Source organism: Nyctereutes procyonoides, unplaced genomic scaffold (assembly GCF_905146905.1).
Source record: "Nyctereutes procyonoides isolate TBG_1078 unplaced genomic scaffold, NYPRO_anot_genome, whole genome shotgun sequence".
NCBI lineage: Eukaryota > Metazoa > Chordata > Mammalia > Carnivora > Canidae > Nyctereutes > Nyctereutes procyonoides.
Window position 1 is genome coordinate 10796143 of NW_026575121.1, and position 24232 is coordinate 10820374.

Below are 24232 nucleotides of genomic sequence, written 5' to 3' on the forward strand. Positions count from 1 at the left end.
ATCCATAGAACTAGGAAGCCCTGGGGTATGTGCAGGAGGGGAAAATATTTGATAAGATGATTCATAATCATGATTATTGAAAATACAGTAACTAATAAAAAGTAAATATGAATCATTTAAGCAAATCACAGGATCATTCATTTTAGGAAATAAATATTACTAACCGTGGTGATCAACTAAACTGAGACAATAATGGATAATGTTATCTAGATAAGGAAACTGCTCAGTGGTAGGGCATTGCAATATAGGACTCAATCAGGAAACTGTAAATTTACTGGAGAAAATCTGAATTGTGGAACTCATAACAGTATTTTATTTCACAAATAATCTAGATACTCTGCTTCAGAACCTAAGGGGAATGATAGGAAAGCCAATATATACTTTTTTTTAACTTCATTAAATAAAAACAATAAACTATTTTAATAATAGCATTTATCATACCCTGGATATGATACTTAAGAATTAAATATCTTAAAGAATGCTGTCATTCAACTAATACCTGTTTCCTTCTTGAGGAATGCTCCCCTAAGGCTTGTCTCACCCTTGACTTCCACAACTAAACTCACCCACATCATCACCAGACCAGCGCCTCCTCTAAATTTTCATAATGTTAGAGATTTTGCATTTTCTCAGGATATTCAAGATAATCACTTGGAGCCAGCTTTTCATTTTCCTTTAGTTAAAGGAAATAGTTATATTTACAGGATAGTTATATCATGTAAGTCTTGGGGATTTTACTCCCCTATTTGTCTCTCATGTATCCTTTTTTTATTTACCACTCCAGTTCCTAATTATCTTTAATTATCCCTTATCTTGTATTAGTTCCTACTGATTTTCCCTCATCTCTCAGATGAATAGATCTAGCTGGAGTCAGAAAATTCTAGTGTCTATATAATCTCAAGCGAAATAAAAAAGTTAACACGTGTCTATTGAATACCTACTTGAGTACCAGGTACCATGCTGGACTCAGAGAGTTAAGGATGGACTATAAGAGTTGCTCTGTCTTTACTCTAGTGCATAACCATTAATTTAACTCAACCACCTGTTTTCAGTCTTTAAGTGCCTTTTACATTTTTGTTAACGTTGTCATGTGCTTAATACTCTAATACTCTCTCATGTTTCAAATCCCATTTCCATTAGAGATTATCTAAATGATCTGGTCAGTATTTGCTCTGCTTGCTTTGTACCAGCCCCTCTTTCAGGCCACTGCCCTTTAGCAGATGGCCTGTAGTTTAATCCCCTCAAGACAATGGGGTATAGGGTTCACTTAATTGGCCCCTGTACTGAATAAATAAATCCCTGCTCCTTTAGCGGGTATTTTTCTCTTTCTTTCTTTCTTTCTTTCTTCTTTCTTTCTTTCTTTCTTTCTCTTTCTTTCTTCTTCTTTCTTTCTTTCTTTTGATGTACAAATGATATACATGATAGGAAAACTGCTTTTCATCAAAGGAAAATGATAGTGTTATTTATAAAATCTAGAGAAGGAGCAAGTGTCAGTATGTTGATTTTGAGGTACTTTAGGGCTATTTGAGATGAATTGCCCATAAGTTAGCTGAAAATGTGCATCGGAGACATAGAAGAGGGGTTCAGACATTAAAACTGAAGAAGCATGTTTGAGAGTCATCAGGGCGTCAGTGATGGTTGGCATTGCACATAAAGGAGGCTAGTCCCTGAAACCATAAAGAATGTTGTGAGGCATGGCTGGGTGGCTCAGTCGGTTAAGCATCTGCCTTTGGCTCAGGTTGTGACCCTGAGGTCCTAGGATGGAGCCCCAAGAACAGGGATCCTGCCTCTCCTTCTCCCTCTCCCTTGACAGCTCTCCTTCCTTGTGCTCTTTCTTTCTCTCAAATAAATAAAATCTAAAAAAAGAAAAAAAAGTGTTGTGGATAATAGGTCAAGGATATAACCCTGGGGAATATCAGAAAGATAACAGCCCAGTCTGGAGACTGAAAAGAATCAGAGAAGTGTGGGAAAAGCAAAGATGATTTTTACCATCCACACCCTCAGTATGACAAAACCTTCTGTATTTTTTTCCTGTCTTCTGTTTCCTCTTTGTGTTTCCTATACTTATGCCAGTGTTCATCCAACTATTACCCGATCATTTCCATGCTTCCGGCAACCCAACCCTTGCTTTCCTTGTGTTGGTAATTCTCTTTCAGGTTCAACCTATGGAAATCAACTTTATCTTGCAAGACACTTTCCAGATCTGCTATCTCAACTTACTTTATGTGCCGCTGATTTTCCCTTCTTTCCTATATGAGTTATATACATTTCTTATCCTTTTACTAGTTTTTTTTTTTTTTTTTTTTTTTTGTCTTTTTGAGAACACGGACCATGTTTGTTGTTGTTGTAGCTCTTCTATCGCTGGTACTTAGTAGATGTTTAAAAATGCTTTTTTTGGATTGACAACATTATCATATATCCTGTCTAATCATTGCTCACCTTTCTCACGTTTACTCCTTTACTCTTTGTTTGCCTATCTCCTGATAGGAAAAAAAAAATCTTTCAAATATAAACATATTATTCCTTTCCCAGAAGACACTGGAGAAAGAAAAAAGGCAAGTTTTCTTAAGCTGATATGTGACAGTAATCCAAAAGATGATCTTTTGTTTCCTTTTATAGGTTAAGTTGTAGAAAGGTCTGGCAATAAGAGTAAACACTTTCCATGCTCCTCCTAAGTCTAATGTTACCTATTATTGACATGTGTTTATTATCAGGATATATATATATATATATATATATATATATATATATATATATGTATTTTAGTTTTTCAGGCCTAAAAACAGAATGCATGCTAAAATCTAATTAGAAAAAATAGCATTTTGGACTATCCCATACTTCTATGATGTGCATGGACAAGAGCTGAAATTATTATGGTAATTAAAAATAAACTTTATAACTCTTTCAAAAGTTTTTTTTAGAGAAGTGTCTATGATAGGGGATTTAATACATTTTTAGAACTTCATTGCTGCTGCTTTTTTTATTTGCTAGGGCTAACATTCACTATTCACAACAACAGTAGCTTGAAGGACAAGATGGTAATTAATTTTGATGCGGGTGTGGTGTGGTGTGTGGTGAAATAGAGACAGAGAGAAAGTGCAGACCATATACCCTTAACAGACTCTTAAGTTTTTACCATTTTACTGATGCCTGTGCCGCATCATTTAAAATTATTTATTTTTGCAATAGCATACATCTCATCCTACTCGATATACTTCGAGTTGTCTATTTCTGCCATTGGCATTCTAATCAACTACGATTTTCTATTGAACTGTTTCCTAATTTTCCTTCAATCGTCTCACTCCATCAAGAATGAAATACTTGAGTAGGTAAAAGCCCGTGGTTTACATATGTATACCCTTGTTTTCTCCCTTGTACTTGCAACATGCGATTTCATTTCCTTTTTCCAGTTTCCTTATCTGGGGCTGAGTTTCTCCAGCATCACCTACTTAGTGGTGTTGCCTTTAATTACAGCCAAGCCAAAAAAAAAAAAAAAAAAAACAAAAAAAACAAATTTCAAGCGTGCTCATGATCATAAAGATCTCCAGGGCTGATCAGGCCGTTTTGTGATATTATTTCATCAATCTAGCCTTAACGACTCTGTGTGATAACTAGTGTTATCATTAGGTGCCAAATGCCCAAATAATCCTTTAAGAGCCATAAACAATTTGAGAGTATGTGGTTCCTGCCCACATAACTGAAGGGCAGCCGGATATCTCTGCTGCACAGCTCGGATTCCCTATCATTCCATTATGACATATATTCTCACACATATCTCAGCACGATCTCTGTATGCCAGCCACCGCGGATTCTGTTCTGCAGTCTCTTCACGGGTTGGTGAGAGTTGTTACTGGCAGCATTTGAGTGTCTTAAAGTTCGTTGCTACAGATCTGCATGTATTTTAATTATAGCCCGCACACATGAAGAAGGGCTATCTTTCTTCTTTCATGAGAAACAATCTATTGTCTGTGCAAAGTGGACCCTGTGCTGAAGAAGAAAGGATGAAAAGAAACAGAGAGAGCACAGATCAACAATTTTTATGGACAAGAACATATTTTTGAGGCAAGAGACCAATCAGTGAAACATCCTCTAAATAATCCTCTTGATTAAGTAGACCTCATTTTGTTTTAAAGTCCCAGTTTTATTTCTGTATTTATTGAATAAAAAGAGTTTGAGGTGCCATATGTTTATCTTTCCGCCCAGTCGCAAGGAACATCACAGACAGAGGTGACCCTGAGCCAGATAGAGAATCGGGGCTTCCTTTTCGCTTCCTCGGTAATAAAATCCCCAGGATAGCATTCCTGATGCCAATAAGATAACCTTTCCTCCTTCCAAAGACCTTCTAGAGCATTAAAGCCTGTACCCAAGAGAACTGGGTTAAAAGGAGGAAGAAAATCTTCCTTTTGTTTTCTTCTCCTTTTCTATTTCTGAGGTTACCTTGCTCATGTGTTGTTTCACCTTTTTCATTTTCCGTCTCTGTCATGTCTTTGATCCAGCCCTAGCATCACATGGGAATCAATACAATGGACTAAAGGGCCTTAAGATTCCTGATGGCAGTTGTGCCATTTTGTAACTTCAACTTGCAGGGAAAAAAGACTCTTCTTAAAAATCAAGAGAAAAATCATTCTAATTACATTCCTATACAGAGCTGATGGTGCCAGTGTGTTTCAAGAACTTCATGCTGGGGAAAGAAAGCACATTTTATGAATGTCCAGTTGTTTCCAGAACTCAGGGAAGACACACTGGTTTTGGAAACTTGAGTGAAATGGCTGAACTTGCCGTCAATCTTTCCCAGCATTCTGTGTTTGCGGTGTTGGTGGGGAAAGCAGGCAATCCACATTCTGGGTTAACATAGGTGCCGGTTGAAGCTTCTCATGGTTTCCAAGCTATCACAGTCTTAGAAATAATCTGAATGTCAATGCATTTTTGATGACTGATTCGATGACATTTTGGTGTAAAATGATGATACAAAGGAACTGTAGTAAAATTTGGTAACTTCTTCCTTACTTGCCTCATTTAAATTGTCTGTATTTTCTGAATGTTAAGACAATCATAGGGGAAATAATGTTTTATTTGCCTTCTCCTCCAACTAAAGGCTTTCTTTCTCTGAATCAGAAATTTAGAGCAGTTGCTGCCAAGGCTCTCTGACCCTCCTTGTCACCAAGTATGTTTTCTTTCTTTCTTTTTTTTTTTATTGTTACTATTCAAAGTGGTAATAATTTCTTTGGAGGAGTAATGTTACACTTGCTATTTGTAAAAATAAAATTTCAGCAAATACAGTAAATTCAGTAAACATTGTAAAGTTTATCTGTATTTCTAGGATCCAGAAATAACCATTTTATAATTTGGTTGCATATTCTTATAAATGCCATAGGTAGGTAGGTGGATAGATAGGAAAATATTTACAGTTGCAGCCATGCATATTATTTTTGATGAAACTGTGCTCCCATTAAGCATACACTTTTAGCTGATATTTTTAAAAAATATATAATTATATATAATTTATAACATATATAATTTAATTTTAATTTATATATACATATATATGTTTATATATATGCATTATGTGTGTATATATAATTCTAATTATATTTTAATTCTCATATATATGATGTCTTTCTGAATCGCTATTATATTTTAGCGACATTATATTTATGTCTTTCTGAATCTAATTATATTTTAATATATATATATATATATGTCTTTCTGAATCACTATTTGCAGATCCTCCCACCAGAAAATTACAGTGCCCTTGCCACCCTGGTCCCTGTCCTGTTTCTCTGGGACTCCATGCCTGGTCATGCTCTGTGAATCTTTTCCCTTACCAGCTGCTCTGACACTGTGACCAGACCTCCACAGAAATAAGCATTACCTTAGAACAGTCCTTTCCCACTTATCAAAAAAACAGTTCTGCCTTTCAGAGCTATATGCTGAGATCTAGGGACTCACAGGCTTACCTCTGGTCATCCTGGATGGGACAGAAATGTTAGCTCTTAGTACGACCAGGGAAAGGAGCATTGTCCAAGCCCAGGGCTCTGAGTCCACGCTCAGCAGGTGGTGGTTGTGTCAGGGAGACACAGAAAGGAGTGCATCAGGAACAGCTGTTCGTGGGAGAGAGTGGCCTGTGTAGCAACGAGTGGAGAGATGACTGGTTCTCTGTGAATAGCTAAAGCCAGAAGAACTTCTGAGTCATCTGGAATCCTTCCAATTAAAAAGGCTTGGGTGTGGGAGTACCAGAAGTTTTAGCAATTATATTATTAGCCTGGCATCACCTAATACGAGTCTGTGCCAGAGTCTTAGGAGTACTTATCATTACTTTGAACAGATTCATTGATTTTTCTTCCTCCATTTAGAGGAATCTGGCAGAAGGAATTGTCACATTGTCAGGAACTATTATGGAGAATAGAGGCCACATGGGCAGATGATTGAAATCATCCATCCCTTCATTCACTCACTCAGCAAATGTTAGTGAGTCTGTACCATGTGGCTGACTCTTCACTAGGCACAAGGAATCAAAGATGCACTGTACTGCCTGCTGAATCTCCTTGAAACTGGGAACAGCAAGTGTGCTTTGTTACATACTGAAGTCAGTTTCTCGTGAAGCCAAGAGTGTTAAATATAAAGGGAAGTTTAGGATACAGCTAGAAATAGCATTGCTGCAGTCTGCAAAACCTACTGACATGAAATTCTCATTTAAGTACATGAATATTGGGAATCTGGGGCATACATAAATAAAGAATTCACCTGATACATTTCAAAAACTGCCTTCTGAACTATTTAATTAACAACCTATGAAAAATATACTCTTGAGACCTAAGTGGATAATAGATGTCACCTTTGTTCTATAAAAATGCTTTGCTACCCGTAAAACTTAATTTTAAAATGAACAGTCAGCATTTGCAACAAGCTGTGTCTCTCAAAGTTCCACCTATCCTGGTTTGACACAAATAATGAAGAAGGGCAACATTTACCCTCATTGCTACGGCAGGCAATTTTATTTATCATTGGATTGTAAGGTGTAGTGTTGTCTCCAGAGTATGAAGATTGACAGGGCAGATGGTCTTTATTGTTCCTAAAGGTCTCTTTAGTAAATGACACTCTAATTCTTTAGTACTTTCATCTATCTACCCTCCCCATGCAATTAAAATTTGGTGACACATTTTTATGGTCACTAAACGGGCATAAATTAGCATTAATTAGGGGTATTGTAAGGTAATTCCCTAATGGAGAAGTTACATGCAGATGGGAGGAGCACAAGGACTACTAATAAAGTTCTCAAAATCACCTCTAACACTTTCACAGCAGAGAGGTTATGCTCCCATCTTCATAGGGTAGGCTTTGCAAAAAAAGAGAAAAAAAAAAGTTGAATTTTTGTACTGATCGTATGTTTTCAGACATTCATAGTCTGTCTCCCCGTCCCCGTGTCACCTGACACTGAGACACATAGATCTTTGGTAAGGAACACAGGCTCTTTGGATTAATTAATTCATTAGTTAATCAATAGGACACATGCCTTTTAGGCTTGCATTCTGGGTGCCTGTGTCTAAGGATTCTTCTGCAGAGCATAATGGCTTCAGGAAGCCATTAGGTGGAAACCACAGTGAAGCATTTAAAAAGGTTGTGAAATTAGATCAGAGGCTAGCTGTCATCCTTAGGAAATTCCCTCCTCCTAATATCCGAGGTATCAGTTTAAATTGCTGCTATCAGATGGGCAGGAATTATTTCTACCTTTTAGCATCCTTGTGGTCTTATAAAGCGCAAGTGGCTGACCTCCCAAAGAGTCATTCAGTGCATTGATATTAACCAAAGGAAATTAATGGTAAATCAGCTGTTTATGTTCCCAAATATAAACCAAGTGGTGGGGTAAGGAAGTCTTCTAGATAAAGAAAAAGAGACAGGGGCAAGGCCTTGTGGGATATGTTGTCCCAGTGTGTCCCAGCACTCACCCAAGTATCATGTGACCTCACTTTCCAAATGGACAAAGCAGAAGTATCCCTTAATGACGCCATGGAAGGAAGCAATGCCATTTTGTAGCAAAGTACTACCTTCACTTATGCCAAATGCCATTCTTGACACCCTAGTTAGAGCAAGGAAGAGGAAGGCAGGTGTGTGTTCGAAGCTCACCTTTGCTTTTGTGCCTAGTACACGCAGAAAATCTCCGCCCTCTTCTAACTCATCTTCTGCTCATGCCTATGTGTCCACATTTCCCCTTGCAACGATAAGATTAGTGGTCAGCAGCCTTTTATAAACTGTTTTCTCATCCCCTTCCCTTCCCTTTCAAAGCTGTGTGAACTGCATACACGGAGAGTATGAGTTTTGGACATGGAAGAGGTAATAAAGGGTCAACGAGGTGGATGCCCAGGTCTCCTTTATAAAAGCATTTAATCTCATTTCTTCTTCATGGTCATTTTTTTTTTCCACCTCAGCAAGTAGGAGACAGACTAAATACATTTTTCTTGGCTGCTACCATCTTGAGTTTGAACAAAAACATGTTTCTCATTTTAAGCAAGGAACTGGGAATATTCAACATGTACCCATTCCTCAGAACCCCTAAATTTGTGTCACGAAATATTTTGTATTAAGCTAGTAGTCTTATTTAACTTAAAATGCTGATTTCAAGGTTTGTCCCTCAAATAGAAGTTTTTATGCATTTAGAAGTTTCCGTGCTTTTAAATCTTTCATTCTGTCCACTTTTCCACTCATCTGGCTTACTGGAGCTCTTGTAACACTTTGATATGATTTTTACCATTTGTAACCTTTATACCTCTTAGAATTTTGTGCATGATGCTTAGTCCTTACCTTGTCAACAAGAAATAGCCGTACTGGTTTCTGCTGTTGAATATTTCATATTAAAATTCACAATATTTAATGTTTCTTAGGGAAGAAATTGGCACAACATCTCTATGGTGCATCTGCTGGGTATGGCTGTCAGTTATTATAATAGGGTTTCTAACAAATGACACGTCAAAGCCTTGACTTTCAAAGCCCTTATGCAGAGTGTCAATCATTTACTCTCTGCCTGCTCAAATGAGCATTCTTCCAAGAGCACCTTTAAGGAGTGTGTGCCCTGACTTTTCATCAAAAATTCTTTCTGTCCTTATTTTATCTTGTGGAAAATCTCCCCTATAATGGAAATGTGGAAGGACAAAAATGACCAATTTTGAGTAATAAGGAAGCATTTTTAACAATAATGTTTAGTATTCTTTGTTCTAAATTCTGAGCAGGGCTGTTTGTTATCTTGTCTTTCCCTCACCGTCCCCTCCAACATGTACTTTCTATATATTCTATAAAATTTGGATAATTGTTTACATTGAAAGTTTATATCAAATTGAGAAAGTTTCACCTTTAAACTTAAAAATGGAAACATATATATAAAGAACAAAAATAAATAGAAGCTCTAAGTGCTTTTTAGTTAGAAACCCTGAAAAATTTTTTGATTCACAAGGATTCCGAACAATAACCATGATTTTTTTATAGTCAATATTACATGGCATGGTAGTGATGGTTACTGGAATACAAATATGGACTTTGGGAAAGTGGGTATTAATTTTAGAAAACTATTCTTACAGATGGTTAATTAAAAAAGAAAGCATACTATATTTAAAAAAACATAATTTTACTCTTTCCGTTAACTGTCATTAAGCAAGTGTTTTTCAATTTGATTAATGAATAATTTATATACTGAATTTCTGAAAAAAAAACCTAAAAGATACTTAAAAAGGAAATACTTTTGAAATCAATAAAATGTTGACTTCCTTTCTTCCTTCCACAAACAGATTCCATCCCTTCAATGTGCTCACTACTAGAAATGCATGGACTCTTGGCATACATCTTAGCAGAGATACTGATTTAAACAAAAGTGATGTTAAACATTGAATACCTTTGTTAATAGCTTTTCTCGTATCTTTTTCTTTCCTGGAAGCGAATTGAAGGTGGTTTGGACAACCCAAACATAAAAACAAACAAACAAACAAAACTATGTGTTCTACATAGAACACAGAACTAACAATCATTTTTTGCAAAGGTACCATCTCATCTGATTGTACTGAAGAGGTATACATGTAGACTCCTGGGTATTCTTTTTTTTTTTCCATTAAAGATTTTATTTAGTCCTTAGAACAAGTTGGGGGTGGGGGAAGGAGAGGGAGAAGCAGACTCCCCACTGAGCAGGGAGCCTGATGTGAGGCTTGATCCTAGGATTCCCATATCATGACCTGAGCCGCAGGCAGACACTTAACCAATTGAGCCACTCAGGCACCCCTGGGTACTCTTTATTAAATATATAATGTATTTCATTTAGTTGACTCAATAGGCAATAAATGTGTTGGCTTCATTTTTTTTTTTATGTTGCCTGGTTCTCAGTAAATACTGGATAACAAGCAAGAAGAATAAACTGAAACAACCTATTGATGATGTTTAGGACATGCTACTCCAAATATGGCACTTCGGCAGATTATCTTAAACTGATGGTTTGAGAAAAGGACAGAAGCAGGAAGGTCACTTTGACCTGCCCACCCTTGCCCTTCTTCCCTGAGAGCAGTAAGTAAATCTTTCCAGTGAAAGTTCCCCTCCCTGTACCAGGAGGATAGAAGATCTCCTTATCACCAGAGAAAGAATTTGGAGCCCCAAAGTCTGTTGAAACAAACCTTGTTAAACTAACTCTTATCTTCTAAGTTACTTCTTTACCACTTCCGACCCCCTAGCCCAGACCTCCTTGTCTTGTCAACGCTTCACAGATTTATTGTTTGTTTGTCTAAAAGGTATAAGAGCTTCCTGCTAGGGTCACTTCAGGTCTTTATTCTTTTGTGAAGGCTCTCATGTACATGTAAAAATTCAATAAAATCTGTATGATTTCTCCTGTTCATCTGTCTTTGTCTATTTCCTTTACAAACCTTGCCAGAGACCCTAAAGGGGTCAAGAGAATTTTTTTCTCCCCTATTCTACTCTATCATCACAAAATTTAACCTTTAAAAAAATATACTTCTAAATTTTCTGAACCTAAGATACAAATCCGGAGTGCCAGACTCCTGCAGGAAACTTATTCTTGACTTGCAAAAGTATTACCAGAAAACCTGAAGAGGAAGCCTTCAGACAAACTTTATGGGCTCAAGAGATTTAAATACAATCTGGAAAACACTTTTTTGCTTTCTTATCTAAACCAACCCTCTGAACCTCATGAGGTTTGGCTTTCACTAATGTTTATTCCTTTTCCTTGGTGACAGGCAGCAAGTACCTCCTCAGGAAGCACTAAGTATGCTTTCAGCATGTATTAAGAAGTAACTGTTTATTTACAGATATTTCTGAAAGTGTGAGTGAGCAAAAAAGGAAATAGAAAGAATTGGGCATCTCTTGCCAGAACCTGACAGCTTGAACTTTATGAAAGATTAAAAGTTGTGTGTGTATATATATATATATGTGTGGTGTGTGTGTGTGTGAGCCATGGAAACCTTGGTTTATGGTGTGAAAAAATATTCTCCATCCTCAAAAAATCTGCCCATGAATAAAAAACCTCTTAATTTATATGAGAGAAAGTAACTTAATTATGTAAATCAACAGGAGATTGACCCTGCCGTGAATTTTTAATAATATACTAATTGCCTGATAAGGAAATCAAATTAGACCTTAGTGGTGAATTTTTGTCTGAGTGTGCTGGGAGTTATAGAATCAAATTTGTTTTTCAATAATGGTCCTGGAGCTGGTATTTAGTTTGTCAGATGAAAATACTGGTCTCTCTTCTGGTATGTGTTCTCTTGATTAAGTATTGACTTAAAATTTCACTGAGTCCATCTCAGCTCTTTTCTAATGATCTCGAAAATGAATCCCAGTTGTCTCATCTGCCTGTTTACAAGACTGTAGAACAGTGACAATTGGTTAACCATGAAAGCTGAGAATGACTTTTTCCCTTAAGCATTAGTAAGAAGGAAATTTTGTTCTTATACAGTCAGATTCGTGCACAGGAAAAGGGGTCATTTGCCTGGTGGGTTTTTGTTATGGAAGAGCTACTTGGAACTTTGAATAACTTTTGCAGAGTACAAAGCTCTTCTCAGTCATATTTCTGTAAAATATGATTTTTTTCTCCTCCCTCTGTCTTACTTCAAGAATCTTAGTGAACAGATCAAAATAATTTCAGATAGAAGAAGAACACCTTGACTTTTTAAATGGCAAAAAGATTTTTTTCTTTTCCTGTAAAATCAAGACAATAAGTGGAGGGAAAAACTTAAACCTAGATTTATAACAGGCAAAATTTTCAGGAGACTTAATATGAAAATATATTGAAGAGGGAAGAATTTTCTTTTGCTAAATTACTCTCACTTTACCATACCTATTTTCTTAAAATGTAGATCTTCCATTTTTGGAAATGGCTAAGCACTGGAAGTAGCTGATTTTACAAAGCATTTGATCATTATTTAACTAACACTTATTGGGGTCTGCTTAGTTGAAAGGTATAATATCAAGGGGGATAGGAGTGGAGGTAAAGAGAGGAAAGGAATCAGATATGTTTGCTCAATTTGGGAAGGTTATAGGTCGGCAGAAAAAGATAAATGATGATACATAAACAATTAAACAATGAAAAACATGCAAACATATAGGTATTAGACCAGTGTATTATGGGGGTTTACCTAAGCCTGGGGACTCAACTTTTCTTAGCAAGTCAGATAAAATTTCAGACCTAAAGGATCTGCAAGATCTGTAGATATTTGCTAGAAGGAATTAAAAAGGAAGGTGTTCTAGTTTGAGGGAACAGCATGTGTTAAAGCTCTGAGGTTGAAGCTAGCAAGCCATGCTGGAGAAACAGACAAATCCTGTGTGGCTGGAATATACAATGCACAAATGAAGAGCAAGGTAGGAGACTGAGAGAGACTGGAGGAGTGAGATCACACACGACCTTGCAGGGACAAAATGTATGTTTAAGCATGGTTTAGAGTGACAAAAAAAAAAAAACAAACCCTTGGTATTTCCATTTCAGAAAATATCCTTAAGCATCCATATGTGAAAATAATTCTGAATAATAAAAATTGTCTCATAAATTATTCTTACTCTCCAGTGCTGTGTTTTTGAGAATATTTGTTTAAAACAGAAAAGGCTAGGGTCTACTCAACCCTCAAAATGTGGCATTTCCATATTCCTTCCTTGATTTAAAATATTATGAGAAGAGGGGCACCTGGGTGGCTCAGTGGTTGAGCGTCTGCCTTCGGCTCAAGACATGATCTCGGGGGTCCTGGGATCGAGTTCTACATCAAGCTCCTCACAGGGAGCCTGCTTCTCCTCCTGCCTATGTCTCCGCCTTTCTCTAGGTGTCTCTCATGAATAAATAAAAAAATCTTTAAAAAATTAAAATATAAGAAGACCCTTTTCTCTCTCAGATAATTTCTTATTAAGTTCATCTAAGACATTTTGGGAGCTCTGCAAAGACCATAACTCTGGAAACTATGGTCTTAGGAGACACTAACTCTCTTTAAGGCTCAGTTACCTTATCTGTAAGAAATGTGAAATAATGCCTTCTGTTCAGTTTCTGTGAGGTTTGCCAACAGTTTAGGTGATGGCCTACGCTTAGTATGGTAAATACTGTTCTAAATGCTATTCATGTGAGATTGATTTCTTTTATCCTTACTACCGCACTATGGGGTAGGAGTTATTAATCTGTACTACAGATAAGTGACTGAAAACCAGAGAGGCCAGATAAATTGCTCCAGATTATACAGCTAGTAAAAAGCTGAGCTGGAATGAGAACCACCACACTGCACTGTCTCTGTCACATAGTAGAATAATTACAACATATCCAGGATCTATAAATTTAATTTGTACATTTTTATTAATGCTTATATATATTTAGAAAAAAACAATCTATTAGCTGGTCAGATATTTTGGCCATCATATATTTCTTCTGGCAAGTTAGTAAATAATCTTAACTGTCAAATCCTTGAGTGGTTGGGTGAGGTCAGAGCCTTAGGTTGCTGTTTTTAATCGTCCAAAGGAGGGGACAAGGCTGACCATAATGGTGCAAGGATCAGGTCCCATACTTCCATACTTGGAAATCAGATGTGCAGATGTGAAAATATACCAGAGTTCTATCAATTGGTAACTATAAACAATTTTTATTAAACAGAAAAGACAAGGGATGAAAACCTTGAGATCTTGGGGTTAACTCTCTTACTCATGAGAGTCCAGTGAGTTAATTAATACCAGTAGAAGGTTTAGAAGTGAGTGCTCAATAACAGTAACTATTGTTGTTACCTTTTCTTGGTATTGAATTCCATCCATCTTTTTTCCTAAACAGGAGCTTTAGTTATCGTGGACATTAGAGAAAACCGTTTTTTGTGTTTTTTTTTTCCTACTCTAATATCTATGCTCATGAGAAATCAAGAATCAGTAGATGAAATTTTGCTCTAAGAAAATGGGTCTCTCAGATGCCCAAAGACTTGCCATAAATAAATGGACAGTTATTGTATGAGGGAAGCATTCCCTGTCCCTGGTAGAAGATTTGCAATTTGAAGAAAGAAAAAAAAAACTCCAAAAGATAAAGAATAAACTTTGGTATCTACCATTCAGAAAGGATTTTTAAGGCTTAAATCAAGAAGGGCAGGAAAAAGGAGAGATGACAGCAACAACATTGTGGAAACTAAGCCATGGATAAGCGGGAGGAGGTCGTAGAGACTCAGAAGCAAGCTGGTTCACCACAGAATGCCAGAAAGCACCAGAATCAGAACCACTAATTATTTCATAAAGTGAGGGAACAAGGGAATTATAAACAGAGTTATGTGAAAGTTGATCTCTAATATATATTTTAATATATTTAGGCAGAATTTAGAATAATGATATGCAATGATAAGAAAATTAATCCCTTCAAGGAAAGCAAAAAGATTGTAAAAGAAAGGTGGTTGTGAATATTAATACGGAAATTATAAACTCAGCTATAACTATAATGAAGGATAAGGTGCAAAAACTGTGTGGGGGAGGGAGGAGGGAAAGAGGGTAAAGTCTTCATTTCCATAGTAGGAAGTCAATAGATATTACCTAAAATGGGGGGAAAATAAGAAACAGGCCAACAAGCGTGTTATTTAGCAACATAAAAGTAGCTACTGGAAGAAACAGTCAAGGAGCTGAGCGTAGTTACCTCTGGGGAATGCAAATCAGGTTGGCGATAAGAACAGCTACATTTTATTTCAAGTCTTGGGGAACTATTTGATTTATCTAAAACCATATGTGTCTATACCTTTGATAAATATAAAAATTGCATTAAAAGGAAGAACGAACACTCTTGTACAGTAGGACTAGAAATTCTTACAGCAAAGTAAAGCTAAAACAGTGCTAATAAGTACCTGAATTAAGGTAAAATAAATAAGGCTTGTAGTGATGGGATACATCGGGGAATGTGGGCAAATGTCAGAGGGAAAGTGGCAGAAAAAGTAGGGAAAGGGGTTACACAAAGATATTTAACACACTTCCGCTTCTTTAGCGCTCTGTGCTTGCAGGAGCTTTAACATACTTTTGGCTCTTGACAACCAGCCTGCTGATAATGGGCAATGCAATAAAGTGGTCTAGTCCAATGAGTCTGGTCATATATCACATTAAATCCCTTGGCATGTAGAGTTGGTCACAGCTTGTGCAGTTGCTATTTCCTGTAAAATTATGGCAGTGATATATGTAGATATATTTTCAAATATGCCCAAGAGTAAAATTTGTATTGTTTTACAAGACAAATAGCTTATCATATAATCAGAGAGTTGGAATGGACATTAAAGGTTATCTGGTTCTACTCTGTGTAATTCTTACGTTTCTTGAACAATATCCCTAGTTAGTGAGAAATGCTTCTACTTGTCATACGGAGCTCCCTTCTGGTGACTGTATGGGGACATCTTGGTTCAAGATTGTTCGGGTTTGAAGAGGATGTCAACAGAGTGGTTACCAGGAGGCACTATGATGATCATGGCATGGTCCTTCTAAAGGAGATTGATATTAGCTTATCAGTGTGAATGGCAATACGAACAATGATAAGTTGTAGGTAATCATTTTATGAAATTATCGGTCCCGTTAATTTAGTAGTTACCAATATTCACTTTAATCCTTATTAATATGGCCTCCTTATGAGAGTCTTAATTCTGAGATGTCTATTTTTGGCTGTAGACAAGAGTAGTTTTCTCAAGAATCTACACAGCTGTCACATTGAGTTTCATATGTAACAGGGTCTTCTGTTGACTTCAGAAATAAATGAAAATAAGCTGGTTAGGTATAACATTTTGGGCTGTAGGCATGACATACTATGCAACTATTAAAAAGAATGACACAAATATGCATGTTCTAATATAGTAAAACAAGCTGTTAACATATGTATATGAATTTTATTTTAAAAATGCCAAATAGTGCATACAGAATAATATAAGTTGAGATGCTAATTTTTAACTTTGCACGTGTTACTTACATCTAAAATAACTTTAAGGAAAAACATAAAAGAAATTTCAAGCAAAATTTTAAAAACAATATTCTAAAAAGTAATTGAGTAAAACCATTTTTGTGCTTCTGTATTAATTTGATTTTTCTGCTTGCTTACCTCTATATATTTTTCTTAATTTAGAAATTTTAATAAGGGGTGCCTGGGTGGTTCAGTGGTTGAATGTCTGCCTTCGGCCCAGGGCGTGATCCTGGAGTCCTGGGTTCAAATCCCACATCGGGGTCCCTGCAGGGAGCTTGCTTCTCCCTCTGCCTTTGTCTCTTCTCCCTCTCTCTCTCTCTGTGTCTCTCATGAATAAATAAATAAAATCTTTAAAAAAAGTTTTATCTTGTAAACATGAACTTCAGTTTATTAGAAGTTTTTGTCTTTTTTTTCCTGGTGCATAACTGATTATGGCTTCCATTATCTCTTATTTTTCCTTTGAGAACACATATATTTTATAGTTTGAAACACCATTCTAAGTCCATCAGAATGATCACTTTCTTTTTCTCAAGGTTCTTATTCCTTTTTTTAAAAAAAAGATTTTATTTTATTTATTTATTCATGAGAGACACAGAGAGAGAGAAAGAGAGAGAGAGAGAGAGAGAGAGAGAGAGAGAGAGAGAGAAGCAGAGACACAGGCAGGGGGAAAAGCAGGCTCCATGCAGGGAGCCCGACGTGGGACTCGATCCCAGGTCTCCAGGATCACGCCCTGGGCCGAAGGCGCCACTAAATCGCTGAGCCACCCAGGCTGCCCAAGGTTCTTATTCCTTTTGTCTTTTCTACGGTGTTCTGGATGGGGTGTTTAATTGCATACTACCCATATTGAAGTTGTGCTTTACAACATCTGATCTCTCAGCTGGCTCAAATGTAGATTGTTTTCATTGTTGGTTTTATTCCCTTCTTCTCTCATTTAATATATTTCTGTCTTCTATTTTGCCTTTTGGTAATGAATTCACTCAATGTGGCTTCCTCCTCTCATTTCTAAAAGCCGTAGCTAATTGATATAGCTGATTGCAAGAAATAAATATTTGAAAATTTTCTATTTTATGGGCAATTCATCTATATGCATGTCCACACACATGCGTGCACACACACGCACATATATACACATGTACACACACATATATATATTCCTCTATGCTAGGTAATAGCTGTTTCTTTCATGGGATAGTTCAAAAAGACCAAGGTAAATTTTAATTATTCAAAATTAAGCCATGTGTTCTGGTTGACATTTGCAAATAGATTTTTAAAAAAAAATTCCATTTGCACTTCCCTCCTCTGACTGTGCACCTGGATCCTGACAGATTACCTTTCCCAGAATAGATAGGCTTTGTTCATAAACTAAGTCCTTGGACTTCTCAGTTATGTTTTTCTGTTCCCTTGGGCTGAGGCTCTTTGGTTGTCAAGTTCTTTACTTTTGCTAGAGTAACATAGCCAGAATCCAATACTTCTTTGTTCATAACAGAGAATGGGAAAGACTAACTCTCAACATCCACTATTCAGAATATTCATTCTATTTCTACTCTTATGCAAATGGTATTTTTCTATTAAACACTGTTCTCAAACTGGGAATATATATCCTTATTTCCTTCTTACTATTATACTCTTAACTATCATTATGATATTTTTACTTTGATAGTTTTCATATGTCATATATGGCTCTAGCTTACTAGAATACACTTTCATCAGTAGAGAAAGTATAATATTGACTCATAATGCCTTATTTTCCTGTTCCCTAAGATGTGTTTATTGCACCACATGTTAAAATCAATGTCCTTGTTACTTCTTATTTGTGTGTTCACTGTTTTTCTGAAATCTGTTTTTGGAAATGAATAATGGAAACCTTGCACACTCTTGGTGGGACATAAAATGGTGCAGTCATCAGGAAAAACACCATGAGGGGTTCCTCAATAAATCAAAAATAGAACTATCATATGTCACAGCAGTTCCACTTGTGGTTATAGATTGGAAGGAATTGAAATCAGGATCTTGAACAGATATCTGCATTTCCATGTTTGTTGCAGCGCTATTAACAATAGAAAGGATGCAGAACCAACTTTAATGCCATCAGTGGATGAATGGATAAAGAAATTGTGGTCATATACACGAATAGAATATTTTTCAGCCCTAGGAAAGGAAATCCTGCCATAGGTGACAATATAGATGAGCCTGGAGGGCATTAGGCTAAGGGAAATCAGACAAAGAAAGACAGATACTGAAAGATTCCACTAATGAGGTATCTAAAATAACTAAACTCATGGAAATAGAGAGTTGAATACCCCCTGCTAATTGCCAGGGGTTATAGGAATTTGTTCCATTGGTATAAAGTTTTAGTGATGTATGGTGAATGAGTTCTAGAGATCTGTTGTACAACTTAGTGTGTAGTTAATAATAATATATTGTGTACTTAAAAACTTTACAAGTATAAAATCTCATGTGTTCTTACCCTAAAAAAAAAAAAAAAAAAAGGCCTGAGGAGGGGAGTGGTACAAGGAAACTTTTTGAAGGTGATAGATCTGATTATTACTTTGATTGTGATAAAAAGTCATGAGCTTATCCATATGTCCAAACTCATCAAATTAAAATATATATTTCTCTCAAAGTAATTGAGAATATGGGAAGTAGGTTGGGATACAGGTGAGCTACCTGAGATTGGGAGTAGCTGGGGTGATACTTTCGGAAAGGAGTTTGGCCCTATTAGTAGTCATTCAAGCTAGGTGAGGGTTCATTATATCATGTACTGTACTTTTCTGTATGACTAAACTTTTTCTACCTTAAAAAGCCTAAAATATAAATTAAGAAACATAACTTAGGGGCAGCCCTGGTGGCCCAGCAGTTTGGCACCTGCCTTTGGCCCAGGGAGTGATCCTGGAGACCCGGGATCGAGTCCCACATCGGGCTTCCTGCATGGAGCCTGCTTCTCCCTCTGCCTGTGTCTCTGCCTCTCTCTCTCTCTCTCTCTCTCTTTCTCTGCCTCTCATGAATAAATAAATAAAATCTTAAAAAAAAAGAAATATAATTTAGATTACTGATAAAAGAGGCCTGAATTTTTAAATAAAAACAATTTTTCTTTTTTTAAAAAAGATTTTATTTATTTATTCACAAGAGACACACAGAGAGGCAGAGACATATATATATATATAATATATATATAAAATGATGTGAGATATATATTTATAATGAAATGTAATCATTATAAATATATAATATTTATAAATATTCATATATAAATATAAATATTATATATTTATAATGTAAATGATATATACACATAAATATTTATATATTTATATGAATATAAATATTTATATATTTATAATATAAATTATATATATATGTATATATATCACATCTTTATCCATTAATCAGTCAATGGACATTTGGGCTCTTTCCATAATTTGTCTATTGTTGATAATGCTGCTATAACCATCAGGGTGCATGTATCGCTTCGAATTAGTATTTGTGTATTCTTTGGTAAATACCTAGTGCTGCCATTGCTCTGTTGTAAGGTAGCTTTAACTTTTTGAGTAACCCCCATATTGTTTTCCAGAGTGGCCACACCAGTTTGCATTCCCACTAACAGTTTTAAAAGGGTTCCCCTTTCTCTGCATCCTTGCCAACTTTTGTTGCTTCTTGTATTGTTAATTTTAGCCATTCTGATCCGTATGAAGTGATATCTCATTGTAGTTTTAACCCTGATGATGAGTGATGCTGAGCATCTTTTCATTTTTCTAACAGTGGCCATCTGTATGTCTTTGGAAAGATGTCTGTTTACGTCTTCTGCCCATTTCTTAATGGGATTATTTGTTTTTTTTTTTTTGGTTTTTTTTTTTTGGTTTTGAGTTTGATAAGGTCTTTATAGATTTTGGATACTAGCCCGTTATCTGATATGTCATTTGCAAATATCCTTTCCCATTCCAAAGGCTGTTTTTTAGTTTTGTCGATGGTTTCCTTTGCTGTGCCAAAGCTTCTTATCTTAATGAAGTCCCAATAGTTCATTTTTGCTTTTGTTTCCCTTGCCTCAGGAGACATGTCTTCTAAGAAGTTGCTGTGGCCGAGGTCAAAGAGGTTGCTGCCTGTGTTCTCCTCTAGGATTTGATGGCATCTTGTCTCACATTTAGGTCTCATCCATTTTGAGTTTATTTTTGTGTATGGTATGAGGAAGTGGTCCAGTTTCATTCTTTTGCATGTCGTTGTCCAATTTTTCCAACACCATTCATTGAAGAGACTCTTTTTTTCCATTGAATATTCTTTCCTGCTTTACCAAGGACTAATTGGCCATATAGTTGTGGGTTCATTTCTGGATTTTCTATTCTGTTCCATTGATCTATGTGTCTGTTTTTGTGCCAGTACCATACTGTATTGCTCAATACAGCTTTTTAACATAGCTTGCAGTCCAGAATTGTGATGCCTCCAGCTTTACTTTTCTTTTTCAACATTGCTTTGGCTCTCCAGGGTCTTTTGTGGTAACATACAAATTTAGGATTATTTTTTATATCTCTGAAAAATGCTGGTGGCATTTTAATAGGGATTGCATTAAATGTGTAGCTTGTCTTGGATAGCATGGACATTTAACAGTATTTATTCTTCCAGTTCTTGAACATGAAATGTCTTTCCATTTATTTGTGCCATCTTCAATTTCTTTCAACAGTGTTCTATAGTTTTCAGAGTATAGACCTTTTACCTCTTTGGTTAGTTATATTCCTAGGTATCTATCTTATGGATTTTGGTGTAATCAGAAATGGGATTGCTTCCTTGGTTTCTCTTTCTGCGGCTTCATCATTGGTGTATAGGAATGCAACAGATTTCTCTATGTTGATTTTGTATCCTGCGATTTCACTGAATTCATTAATCAGTTCTAGAAATTTTTTGGTGGAGTCTGTTGGTTTTTCCCCATGTCATTTGACATGGGGAAAGTTTGACTTTTTCCTTGCTGATTTAGATGTCTTTTATTTCTTGTTGTTGCCTGGTTGCTATGGTTAGGACTTCCAGTACTATGTTAAAAACAGGGCAAGAGTGGACATCCCTGTCTTTATACTGACTACAGAGGAAAAAGTCTAAGTTTTTTTTCCATTGAGAATGTTATTAGCTGTGGGTCTTCCATGTATGGACTTTATGGTGTTGAGGTATGTGCCCTCTATCCCTGCCTTGCTGAGGATTTTTATTATGAATATATGTTGTACTTTGTCAAATGCGTTATCTGTATTTGTTGAGAGGCTCATGTTTCTTACCCTTTCTTTTATTAAGACTGTTTTGTGGATGTTGAACTACCCTTGCAGCCCAGTAATAAATCCCACTTGATTGTGGTGGATAATTCATTTAATGTACTGTTGGATTTGATTAGCTAGTATCTTGTTGACAATTTTTGCTTCCATGTTCATCAGAGATATTGGCCTCTAGTTCTCTTTTTTAGGGGAGCCTGGTTTTGGGATCGGGGTAATGTTAGCCTCATAGAATGAGTTTGGGAGTTATCCTTCCATTTCTATTTTTTAATAGTTTGAAAACAATAGTATTAATTCTTCTTTTAAATGTTTGGGAGAATTTCTCTTGGGAGCCATCCCATCCTCGACTTTAGTTTGATGGGAGAATTTTGATTACTGATTTAATTTCTTGGTTGGGTATCAGTCTGTTCAAGTTTTCCATTTATTCCTGTTTCAGTTTTGGTAGTTTATAGATTTCTAGAAATTTATCCATTTCTTCCAGATTATCCAATTTGGTAGCATATCATTTTTCATAATAATATAATTGTTTGTATTTCTGTGGTGTTTGTTGTTATTTATCCACTCTCATTTGTGATTTTATTTATTTGGGTCCTTTTTGATAAGTCTGGCTGGGGGGTTATCAATTTTATTATCTGTTTAAAAGAATCATCTTCTGGTTTCATTGATCTGGTGTTTTAGGTTCTAAATTATTTGATTCTGCTCTTAACTTTATTATTACCCTTCTGCTGGCTTTATGATTCATTTATTTTTCTTTTCCTAGCACCTTTAGGTGTAAAGTTAGGTCGTTTGAGATTTTTCTTCTTCTTAAGATAGGCCTGTGTTGCTATATTCTTCCCTCTTATGACTGCTTTTACTGCCTCCCAAGGGTTTTGAACTGGCATGTTTTCATTTTCATTTGTTTCCATATGGTGTGTGCTGCATGCACTCTGCTGCTGTGTTTTGGCTTCCCTATCCTTCAGGTCAGTTGTCTGAAGAAGTTCTCCTTTCCTGCAATGGGCTGTATTCATTCAGACTTTGGAATGTGGCAAGTTTTAATTAGGTGTGCTCTGGTTGGCTTGTTAAATGAGACCTATTGCTACTTCCACTAGAACTGAGGTTTTGCAGAAAGCTATGGTCAGTAGACATGGTGTGTGCAGGAGTTTGTCCTGGTCTCCTGAGCAAGGGGCCCACTGGGCTGGTACTTAGGCATGTTTACCTGGGAAAGGAGTCCCAGCAAATTGACAGGGGATTGGGACTTGGTATCAGCAGGTTAGGCAACCAGTAACTGAAGTTAGTTTATGCTGAGGGATAGGGAGGGAACTGATGCCAACCAGCTCTTTAATCCCAGCAGAGGGGAGTTCATACTTGCCCTCCCAGGAAAGTGATGCATTTCCCCTCATGCATCCTAGGCATTTTTCAGATCACTGTTTTCACCCTGTCTGCTTCCAGATTGCTTGCCTTCCTGGAGCAGCACAGCACACCTTGGGCTCTATCCCAGCCAGGCTGGATGACTTTTAAAACTCCAAACTTCCATTGGGCTCCCTGCATGGAGCCTGCTTCTCCCTCTTCCTGTGTCTCTGCCTCTGTGTGTGGTGTGTGTGTCTCTCGTGAATAAATAAATAAAATCTTAAAAAAAAAAAAGGCAGCCCGGGTGACAGCAGTTTAGCATGCCTTCAGCCCAGAAGGGCCTGATCCTGGAGACCCAGGATCAAGTCCCACATCAGGCTCCCTGCATGGAGCCTGCTTCTCTCTCTGCCTGTTTCTTGCCTCTCTCTCTCTCTCTCTCTCTGTGTGTGTGTGTGTCTCATCGATAAATAAATAAAATCTTAAAAAAAAAAAAACTCCAAACTTCAGGGAACTAATGTGGTGGGGACCTACACTGGTCTTCTGATGGAGTGTCTCACTGTCCTGGGACTGATGCAGGTTTGACCCAGAGGGCAGTCACACCAGAGCACAGGAACATGGGATTTGGAGCAAAGCTTTGCCAAAGAGCCAGTTTCCTGGTTAGGCACCCTCAGCAGGTGTCTTGGCACCTATGCTGTATGTGTGTGTGTGTGGGGGGGGGGGAATGGTGCCTGTTGGCTCTTTTGTACCTGAAGAGGCAATGCTAGGTCTCACAGATGTGCTCAAAGAATTGTCTCTCCCTGTGTGCCTCAGATCTCTCTGTTCTTGGTTCTTTTTCTCCAATCTCTCTTCCTCTCCACTCCTCTCTCCTCTCTTTCTCTCTTTTCTATAACCAGAGCTCCTCCTGCTCCACAGCACCAGTGATTCATTTCTCCTCCAAACCATGTCTCTGTACCTCTTATCTATCTCAATGTAGCATCTTTCTAGTTATGAAGCTTGCTTTATCAGTTCTCAGGTCAATTTCTTGAGTATTCAGAATGATTTGATAATTATCTACCTGTGTTCAAGATACAAGGCAAGCCTAGGGTCCTCCTACTATGTTGCCATCTTGGTTCCCACCATTTTTTTTATTCTTTTTTTTTTTTTTTTTTAGTGAGAGATGCCACTGAGGGCTTTCAGTGGCAGTCTCTCTCTCTTTTTTTTTTTATTTACGATAGTCATACAGAGAGAGAGAGGGGCAGAGACACAGAGAGAC